This window comes from Sceloporus undulatus, chromosome 4, assembly GCF_019175285.1.
Source record: "Sceloporus undulatus isolate JIND9_A2432 ecotype Alabama chromosome 4, SceUnd_v1.1, whole genome shotgun sequence".
Taxonomy (NCBI): Eukaryota; Metazoa; Chordata; class Lepidosauria; order Squamata; family Phrynosomatidae; genus Sceloporus; species Sceloporus undulatus.
In genome coordinates, this window is record NC_056525.1 from 36151464 (window position 1) to 36160594 (window position 9131).

A 9131-nucleotide genomic window follows, 5' to 3' on the forward strand; every position below is an offset into this window, starting at 1 on the left:
GAGGAGGAGAGAGAACCAAGGATATTTTAATAGCAGCTGAGAAAGTGAGACAGAAGAGGATTAACTGGGGCTATCTGTATCAGAATGGAATTAGGAATGTTATTGCTGTACTAGCAATGGTCCAGTATCTACCAGCACCTGTGAAAGCAATAGACTGGTACAGAGGTTTCAGGACAGGCTGTGTGCCATACACAGTTCTGTCTTCCAACAAGGGGGATTCCTTAGGATGGGTCTGATCCTGGTAACTTTACAGTTTTAAAAATAAAAATTCCGTATGGTTGGATTGACTTTTCATTTAGAATAAAAATAAAAGCTGTGACAGGGTTGCCTTTCTGGTTCCATCTGCTGTCTAGGGTAACCCAAAGTGATCCAAAGATCCCGTTTTTGAAATAACCTGAGCTTTGGTGGCACAGTGGTTATATGTTGGTCTTGCAGCTACAACACTGAAAATTCAATCATGAAGGGCTCCAAGGTCAACTCAGCCTCCCATCCTTTTGTAGGTCGGTAAAATGAGTACCCAGGTTGTTGGAGGAAATTGGCTTACACATTCTAAACTGCTTAGGGAGTGCTAGTTCACTGACAAGCAATATAGAAATGTACTTGCTATTGATATTACCTCTCAATGGAAGGTCACCAGGGGAGCTGTCTTGCTTCTTAGGAAGGGTATTCCAAAGCCTGGGAAGACCTGCAGAGACGGACCTCTTCAGTGTTCCCACCAGACATTCATATGAGGTTGGTGAGATTGAGAAAGGGTTCCCCTGAGGCTCTCAAAGCCCTGGTATACTCATATGGGAGAATATGGTACTTCATATATTCTGGACTTGAGCCATAAAGAGTTTAATAGCTGATAACCAACATCTTGAATTGTACTCAGTTGACAGTGTGACAACAGACTTTGGTCCACCTAAAGTTTCTGAACATTCTTCAGACCCAAACCTCCATTTAGCATGCATAAGTAATTTCAACTACTGGTTGTTGTTGATGTTACATGTCTTCAAATCATTTCTTACTTAGATCATACAATCATAGAGTTGGAAGAGACCACATGGGCCATCCAGTCCAACCCCCTCCCATGGAGGAAATCACAATCAAAGCATCCCCAACAGATGGCCATCCAGTCTCTGTTTAAAGACCTCCAAAGAAGGCGACTCCACCACACTATGAGGGAGTGTGTTCCACTGTTGAACAGCCCTTACTGTCAGGATGTTCCCCCTAATATTGAGCTGGAATCTCTTTCCCTGTAGCTTGCATCCATTGTTCTATGTTCTATTCTCTGCAGCAGCAGAAAACAAGCTTGCTCCATTCTCAGTGTGACACCCCTTCAAATACTTAAAAAGGGCTATCATATGACTTCTTAACCATCTCTTTTCCAGGCTAAACATACTCAGCTCCCTAAGTCTTTCCTCATAAGGCATGGTTTCCAGGCTCTTCACCATTTTGGTGGCCCTCCTTTGGACATGCTGCAGCTTGTCAACATCCTTTTTGAATTGTGGTGCCCAGAACTGGACACAGTATTCCAGGTGAGGCCTAACCAAAGCAGAATACAGTGGCACTATTACTTGTTCAGAGGAAGTTTTTCCCCGCTTTCTTCTTAGGCTGAAAGAGTGTAACTTGCCCAAAGTCACCTAATGGGTTTTCATGGCTGAGCAGGGATTCAAACCCTAATGTCTCAGTGTCCTAGTCCAGTGCTCAAATCATTATACTGCACTGGCTCTCCATCATACATTGAAACCAAGCAGACTGCAGATTAGAACACAACTCCTTTCCATGCCCTGGTTCCCACATTTTAGGGGCACGTCACAACTGGCTTTTAAGGGAGGATGTGCCCCCTTTCTCTGCCATCCTATATATAGAGGCAAAGAGTAAACAGTCCTCAAACCAGATGGCAACCTGCTCAGCTGGGAAAGTAAAAAGTGAAATCTACCCTACTTGGGATGCTTATTTTAGCTGCCAAGAGATACATATATCCTCCTCAGGCCAAAAATCTACCATAAATATCTGGGAAGCCTTTTCACTTCAATATTACATTAGATCTTAGCCTTTGTAATGAATTCCAATTTGCTTTCAGTGCATTCATTCAAAAGGGAATGGGTCCTGGATCTTTTAATATAGTTCCTCAAATACTATGTTTCCATTTTTAATCAAATCTCTCTTTTGATTTTCTACTTCATTTATTACAGGATGTTCCTTAGTCTTCTGATAATTCTTATCACATGAGCATGCTATCAGACATTTCAAAATCTCTAGTGTTCTGGGTGTTATCTTAGTCTGTTGCAACTTCTTTTGAAGTTCCCATGACCAATGTGTTCATTAATTTCGGATTCTAGTCTTTCCCCTACAACCTGATGTATTGATTGTATTATCTTTCCTTCTATCTTTTCTTTTCTGAATATATGCATAGTGGCCAGCAAATATATTCTCTTCCCTTCTGAATATATGCTTAATAACCTGGTAAGATGTAGTCCAAGTCAGGTGATGTTATTGCAGTACCTGGTAAGCTCTATAGGGTTGTTGGTCAGAAACAATTATTGTCTACAATAACCTATGGAGAGAAAAATATCTGTAGTATCCTGGTCACCAGCCAGAAATAGCAAACATAAAATAAATAATAAAACATGAACATAATCAGCAACATTCCCATAGAGATTTTGTTACAGATACATTTTCATGTCAACACCCAGTGTAATTGACTTAATGAAGAAGAAAAAGTAGCACTAAGAAGGCAAGTTTACAATTAGAATGCAGAGGTTCATGCTTCAGCTGCTTCCAGATACAATGTACAAAGTCCCATCAACAATTTGATTAGAGAGCCTTGCCCTGGAATAATACTGAATGGACTTCTGTTTGCATAGCAGAACTGCGCTTTCAGCTTCTCCTACTGCATCCCTGCATATCCTTCAAATCTGCTTTGATGGGGGACCCCTAAGCCATAGAGCAGTGATGGCGAACCTTTTTTAATTCGCGTGCCGGGGGCAGGGCTTCTACCCCCAGGATGGGGGCTGGGTGCCAGAGGCAGAACTCCTGCCCCCAGGGGGCGGAGCTTCTGTCCCCCTTTTTGCTCCCCCCGGCATTTGCCAGCCTCTAAGAGTCCCTTTGGGACTCTCGGAGACCAGCAAAGGGCCTTGGAGGACAGCACGCTGTCCTCCGAGGTTTACCGGCCCCTGAGAGTCCCTTTGGGGCTGTCAGAGGCTGGCAAACAGTCCCCCAAGGACGGCTCCAAGGGACCCGTTTGCTCCGAGGAAAGAGAAGCCGAAGAGAAGGGGACCAGGCACGTGCCCCAGTCCCCTTCTCCTTGGCTTCTCTTTCCTCGGAGCGAACGAGGCTCCAAGGCACCCTTTTGCTCTGAGGAAAGGGAGGCCGAGGAGAAGGGGACTGGGCACCTGTCCCAGGCCCTTCCCTTCAGCCTCTTCCTTCGGCCGAATGGGCTCCAAGGGGCTCTTTTGGCTAAAGGGGAGGGAGGCAGAAGGGAAGGGCTTGGCCACCCGTCCCGGTGCTTCCCTTCGGCCCTTCGCTCCACGCTAAATAGCGCAGAGTGAAAGGAGGCCGAGGGGAAGAAGGCTGGGCACACATCCCAGCGCCCTTCCCTTTGGCCCTTCGCCTGCACTAAAGGGCTCCATGGGCCTTTTAGTGCAGAGCGAAGGGAGGCTGAGGGGAAGGAGGCTGGGGAATGCGTCCGCGCAACCCTTCCTCGGCCCTTCGCTTCCGTGAAATAAAGGGCTCCATGGAGCCCTTTAGCGCAGAGCGAAGAGAGGCCGAGGGGAAGGAGGCTGGGAGGAGGAGACAGATGCGCGCGCACTGTCTCCTTCTCCCAGGCGCCATTTTCTGGCTGCCCGCTGTCTCAGAGAGACAGCGGGATGCCTGAAAATGGCAGGGAGGAGGCGGAACGGGCACGCATGTGCCCATTCCGCCTTCTCCCTCAACCCGTGCCTGGCGAAATGGCATCGCGTGCCACCCGTGGCATGCGTGCCATAGGTTTACCATCATGGCCATAGAAGATTTGTGGAGGTGTGGGGAAGGGAAGGCTGTTTCACCAGTGGTATCTGTTCTATTGCAGATGTGATGGTGGAAGAGAAGGATTCTGTAGATACCCTTTTTTATCATACCCTCATCAAATGCCTGGAAATAGAAAAAGAAATGCACTATCTTGTTCCATTTGGTACAGAAAATATGATAATAGAGAGATGAGATGAAGCTTAATAGGAAGTATATCATGTGGGGAGGAGCTATATTTAGTTACAGATCAAGGTGTTCCATACTGTAAGAGAAATGACTGCTATATCCTGAGCAACTGAAGCAATGCAATTTGAATACCACACCAAGCAGCCGAGATGGTACTTATGGGGGCTTCAGGAATTTTCACTGCTTGAACTATACAGAAACTTGGTATGAGACAGAGGTGAGATCTTCTTCCTACTTGCTGACATATGCCTTCTTGACAGCAATAACTTGGTAAACAGAAAATAACATTTTGCTCAAAGCAGACATAAACCTGATGCTATGTGGACTAACAGAATAGATTTCTGGGAAGTCATTGTTACACCATGCAAAGCATTTTATTTCAGTTCTTTAAAAGGAGAGCATGGCCAATAAATCCCTGATTATACTGCCTGCACTGCCAGCCTCTTGTCAGCCCAGTAATGTCACTATGCAGAGCATATCCATCTTTACTAGGCCTCTACGGCTATTAAGGCAAATGAGGGATTGCCATAGATTCACTCTCAAACAGCTGCTGGCGTTTAATTTTTTTCATCAAATGCAGTGGGAATGAAGATATAATGCACTTAGCATCTGCTAGAATCTCTTTTGCTTGTATCCAGCCTGTGAAATATGGGTGGGTGGGTGGGGGACTGTTTTATTTTCAAATCCACTTCTTTTGAGCAATCTCCTTTGAACATCTAGATGCCCATTAACGCTATACTCCAAACCCTCATAATCACAGCTTGAGTTACTGGACTTTAAATCAGTCCCATGACTGAGCTCATATTACAAAGATAGCCATGTTTAGTTGAGCTGCCAAAAATCACTTCAAAGCACAGAATCATTTTTCTTCTCCGTCATTTTTCTACATCAAAAGAAGATGAATTTTGTTTTCCATATCATAGGAAACCATATAGCAAGTTCTCACTGCTTTCTCTGACCTCTGATTTCACATGCACCCCCCCCCCCCCACATTCATCCCTGTGGTTCTCTTATGGGACATTTTGCAGAATAAAATGCTTGATAACTTTCGATAGACTATATAGGGAAATAACGCCTTTCTGTGGGGCTGAAGAGAATGGCATTTATGAATGCCATGGATTGATAGGTTTTCTGCAGTCAATGCACTTTTGTTTTCTTTCTATCAGTCAGTTCCCTTCATTTCCTATCACTGTTTAGCAACCCTTCTATCAACCTGCTGCTATCATTTTTTGGAAGTTGTATGCTGATGGGAAACATTTCCTAGGCTTTATTCACACTGAAGAAATAATCTAAGTTGATACTGCTTTAACTGCCATGGCTCCATGCTATGGAATTCTGGGATTTGCATTTTTGGGAGAGATTTTAGCCCTTTCTGTTAGAGATTTCTGATGCCACAATAAACTACAAATCCCAGGATTGCATAGCATTCAACCATGGCACTTAAAATTGTGTGTCACTCTATTATTCTGCAGAGTTGATGCAGCCCTAGTCAGTGTTTTGGTGAGACAATGTTCAGGGTCCAAAGGCCCAGAACAAAAGGTCAGAATGGTCTCCCTGCATCCACTGCCACCACCTAAGGAAGGCACCCCTTCCTTGTGAAAAAACATCTGTTACCATTGCTCTTCAGTGTTAGAACTCTCCACAGTTCTTAACCTTCCCTGCTAGGCAAAGATGATGGTAGGAAATTCCTTCTCTCTCGGGAGTTTATCACACAAAGGAGATCAGGAGTTTATCCCATGAATATCCCAGAAAATCATGTAATTACACAAAACAATTTCACACAATGTTGCACAAAACCCACCATTAAAGTGGTCACAAAGAACCATTAACTTGCATCTTTTTACTTTGGGATTTCAGCAACAATGCATTTCTGATTACACTTTCTTTGCGCAATTGTGTGTGACAATCATTTCTGCAATTGCTCATCATTTTTGCTTTATTAGCAGGATACTTTAAATGTGCTTTAATCTCTCTTTAATGCTGAAATTAGCCCCAATGTGATAAACTCCTCAGTGTAGAAGGACTGCTGATATATTTCTTGTTCTGTCCTCTTCCCCCCTCCATGACAGAGAATGGGGTGGGTTGCAATGGGGTGGACTAGGTGACACCAAGTGGACCTGATTAACTAGAAACCCAGGAGTATGGTCCTCCCTAGTCCAGACTACTAGTATACCTGGTACTAATTGCTCAGTGCTTGGAGGAAAGGGTCACATTTTTAGCCACCAAGTCTGTTAAAACACTGGATTTTTTGTACCACTGTTCTACAATATTGACTCTGGGATTTTTAATTCTTAGACACGGAGAAGCTAAAATAAGAGGAAACCACTCATTTCATTCATCAAGTGATGAAATGTATATCCCATTCCCAACAATTTTAGGTATGTGCTGCAAACCTTGTATACCATCCCCATGAATATTGTTGTTTTTCTGATGAACTAAACGATTTGTTTCCTCGTACTTTATCTTTTAAAGAATGTTATCACTTTGATATCCCTTCAACTATCATGGCTGCATTGTACAGAATTATGGGATTTGTAGTTTGATGAGAATCTAGAGCTCTAAGTATTTTAGCAACAGGAGCTTTATTTTATTTTATTTTATTATTTTATTTATACCCTGCCTTTCTTCCATGTGGGATTCAAAGTAGTCCCATGAAACTACACCAATTACTCAATAAAACTACAAAACCATGGTTTCCATAGAATGGGACTACAGCAATTACAATGGTATCAAAGTTTCATAAAGGTGTGATGTGGAATGTATACAGTACCAATATCTATACTGAGGGATGTAAAACTTTGTTCTTCCCATTCTTGATCAGGCTGTGACATTGGGGGCAGGCTGAATGGGCATTGCCTATTTTTTCCATCCACACACTGTGACTATGTGTAGTGAATGCTTGAAAACAGCTCTTGAAATGATAAAATACCTGATAGCAGCTGGTTGTTGTTGGTCGGAAACCAAAGGGGTAACTTATTTTCCCTTTCTAGAAAAAAACAAAAGCAGTATTTATTTATTATCCAGCAATCTAGGATCTTTCTTGTCCCCTATGAATATAAAATATAAATGCTAACAACTTCTTGGCTTCGGCAGCAATTTCCATCAGCTTCCTGGGGTGTAATTTATCAGTCCCTGCTGGCTGAATTTATATAAACTGGACAAATATTCTTTAATTTCCTACATTTCCAAAATTGACCTACAAACCATCATCCACTTTGTGTGTTGTTTGATTACGATTTCCATTTGTTTTTGAAACCTTGCTGAAAGTAAAAGCAATTTCTTTTTGTCTTCCATAATAGTGTTTCCTTCCCTACAAGTTAAGCCATGTTTCCAGCTTGTTTTTCTTTCCTTTTCCTTCTGCCAGACCACTCCTCCTAATAGCCATGACAAACTACCATTTATTGATTGTCAGTATTTTCCTGGTTGTATTTGGCACCTGCTCCTGAACTGAACTATATATGGGATCACAGTAGTAGTTCATGGGCAAAGCAGGAGACTTCACCAGGAAATGACCCATCCACCCCACAGTTGAGTCCACACGTTCTTAAATCATAGAATCATAGAGTTGAAAGAGACCACAAGGGCCATCCAGTCTGGGCATCGACAGGGGAAGCGTGTCCCTGTTGGTGCTCTTGGACATCTCAGCAGCTTTCGATACCATAGACCATGGTATCCTTCTGGGGCGCCTGGCAGAGGTGGGAATCGGGGGCACTGCGCTCCAGTGGTTCCGCTCCTACCTCTCTGGGAGGTCCCAGATGGTGCAGCTGGGAGACGTGTGCTCCGATGAGAGGGCCCTTAAAACTGGGGTCCCTCAAGGAGCCATTCTGTCTCCCATGCTATTTAACATTTACATGAAACCGCTGGGAGAGATCATCCGAAGACATGGGGCGCGGGGTTATCAGTACGCTGATGACACCCAAATAATTTTCTCTATGTCTCCGACTGATGCAGTGACTGAGGATGGCGTCTCTCCTCTCGTGGCGTGCCTGGAGTCAGTAATGGGCTGGATGAGAGAAAATCGACTCAAACTGAATCCAGAGAAAACGGAGGTACTTGTGATAGGTTCCCCTGGTCCAGGAATGGCGGTGGTTCCACCTCTCCTGAACGGGGTCACGCTCCCTGTGAAGGACTCTGTGCGCAGTCTGGGGGTGCTTCTTGACTCGTCGCTTCACCTGACTGCTCAGGTGAATGCGACGGTCAGGAACACCTGTTATCAGCTTCGGCTTATTCGCCAGCTGTGCCCATACCTGGCCCAGAGGGACCTTGAAACGGTAGTACACACTCTGGTAACCTCGAGATTGGATTTCTGCAACGCACTCTACATGGGGCAACCCTTATACCAAATCCGGAAGCTACAAATGGTACAGAATATGGCAGCCAGGCTGGTCACTGGAACTTCCAGGGCCAGCCATATTACACCGGTGCTTAGAGATCTGCATTGGCTGCCTATTCGCTTCCGGGCACAATATAAGGTGTTGGTGATGACCTATAAAGCCCTAAATGGCTTGGGCCCAGGATACCTGAAGGACCGCCTCTCCCCGTACATTCCGTCCCACACCCTCAGAACATCGGGGCAGCAACTACTTAGGGTGCCAGGGGCTAGACTGTCCTCCACTACAAGGAGGACATTTTCCATCGCCGCCCCGGCCCTTTGGAACATGCTGCCCACAGAGCTCCGCTCGGTCACCTCCCTGGTCCAATTTAGAAAGGACTTACAAACCTTTCTATTTCAGGTTGCATTCCCCGACTAAAGTCCAGTGGGCCTCCCTTCCTCTTCTGTGGCAAAGAGGATTGGCTAACGGGGGTTTTATGCTGTTTTTAATTTCGATGTATATGTTATATTGTGTTTTTATTATGCTGTTAACTGCCCTGATCTTTGGAAGGGCGGTATAAAAATAAAACTATTATTATTATTATTATTATTATTATTATTATTATTATTATTATTATTA

General features: G+C 44.2%; 1 long non-coding RNA gene across 2 annotated transcripts in view; it reads left to right on the forward strand.

The window, feature by feature from the left end:
* Nucleotides 1–3946: 3946 nt before the first annotated feature.
* Nucleotides 3947–9131, forward strand: part of LOC121927509 — a 7779-nt gene continuing 2594 nt past the window's right edge. Inside the window, exons 1-2 of one of the 2 annotated variants that reach the window (XR_006103258.1) lie at nt 3947–4449; nt 6475–6557. This is a non-coding gene — a long non-coding RNA (uncharacterized LOC121927509). The remainder of the gene's footprint in view (nt 4450–6474; nt 6558–9131) is intronic. The other variant, XR_006103257.1, reaches the window with a different exon arrangement.